At 35.8% G+C, this 1,638-nt stretch overlaps 1 non-coding gene across 1 annotated transcript; it reads left to right on the top strand.

The window, feature by feature from the left end:
• The first annotated feature begins 483 nt into the window (after positions 1–483).
• On the top strand, positions 484–590 carry LOC131247692 (small nucleolar RNA R71). Its single transcript, XR_009171964.1, has one exon. It is a non-coding gene; the product is annotated as a small nucleolar RNA R71 (small nucleolar RNA).
• Positions 591–1,638: the final 1,048 nt, after the last annotated feature.

The raw sequence follows: 1,638 nt of genomic DNA, 5'->3' as shown, positions 1-1,638 counted from the left end.
TTGGATGATTTCTCCAACTAGGATTGTATGTATTGGAGGTAAGTCCATTGAAAGGTCTTTGGTAATTGTTCATGGCATTAGATTGCTCATTCAACACCTCTTAAAAGGTAGGTCTTGTTGGACAATTTTCAATTGTGTAAACATTGCAAACACAAATACTGCAAACAGTTTCCTTAACCTTATCCTTCTTCAGTTCCATGGCCTCGAATTTTCTTATGAGATTAGACACTTTAACATTAATATCATCATCTCCTTTCAGAAGGTATAATCTGCCCCTCTCATTTGATTAAGTGGGCGTAGAAATGGTGCTTGATTTTGGGTAAGTGTCCCATGATTATACACTTTTAACAAGTCTATCCAAGTAGTCCCACACATCATCGACATTTTTATTCATGAATTCCCCATTGCACATTGTCTCAACTAATTGGCACATAGAAGATGTCAGACCATCATTAAAAAAAGTATGTAATGCGCCACGTTTCAAAACCATGTTATGGGCATGAACTGACAAGATCCTTGAACCTTTCCCAACATTAGAAGAATGTTTCATCCTCCTTTTGGGCGAAGTTCATGATTGACTTTCTAAGGGTGTTTGTTTTATGATGTGGAAAAAATTTCTTTATGAACTCCCTTATCATACCATTCCATGTGCCAATAGATCTGGGACGTAGTGAATGTAACCACATCTTAGCTTTCTCTTTCAAAGAAAAGGTAAAGAGTTTCAGCCTAACTGTGTCCTCAAACACGTTTGGAAAATATAAAGTGGCTATGATTTCATCAAACTCTTTCAAGTGCAAATATGGACTTTCAGATTCAAGTCCATGGAATTTTGGAAGGAGTTGGATCACCCCTGGCTTAATATCCATGTGTCCCGTATTTTCTGAAAAAACCATGCATGAGGGCATACTCACCCCCGCTGATTGTAAATAATCTCACAAAGTATGAGGCGGGTGGTGCTTGACGCACCTCATTTTTATCCTGGACTTCCTCAACCCTAGGTTGAGGTTGTCTTCCCAATTGATTAACTTGTTGATTTGCAGTCATCACTTCAATTAACACTTAGGATCTCGAGTGATGTCTAATCCTGTGATGGATAGATAACCCCTCAAACAATCCTCCTTCACTCAAAAGACGTCGTGTGTTGTCACGGACCCACTTGGGCATGAAACACTCTTATCCCTCAATCTCAGATTCTAACTTAAACCTAAAAAGGAAGAAAGGAAATAAAAATCTAAAAATAGAAAGAAAGAGAGAGTTGGAGAGAAGTTACCAAATTAGACGTTCTTACTTAAATTCCTACAAAACAAAATAAAACAAGTCAGTTTCTAAAATAGGAATTCTAAAATTAGAAAGTTTCTAAAAATAAAAATAGAAAGTAAACTAGTTTCTAAAAATAGAAAATAAACCCTAATCCTAAAAATAGAAAAATAGAAAAATTAGAAAGAGATTACCAATTTAAAAAGTCTATATCAGAATCCTACAAAACAAGAAAGTTAGGTTAGTTTCTAAAAATCAAACAAAAAACCTAAACCTAAAATTAGAAAACCCTATTCTTAACCATATTCTAAAACTAGTCAATCTCAGAAAAATGCAACCGTCAATCCCCGGCAACGGTGCCAAAAACTTGTTCACAACCCC

This window comes from Magnolia sinica, chromosome 5 (assembly GCF_029962835.1).
Source record: "Magnolia sinica isolate HGM2019 chromosome 5, MsV1, whole genome shotgun sequence".
Taxonomy (NCBI): Eukaryota; Viridiplantae; Streptophyta; class Magnoliopsida; order Magnoliales; family Magnoliaceae; genus Magnolia; species Magnolia sinica.
The sequence above is the reverse complement of the archived record's forward strand: the minus strand, read 5'-3'. Positions and strand labels throughout refer to the sequence as shown.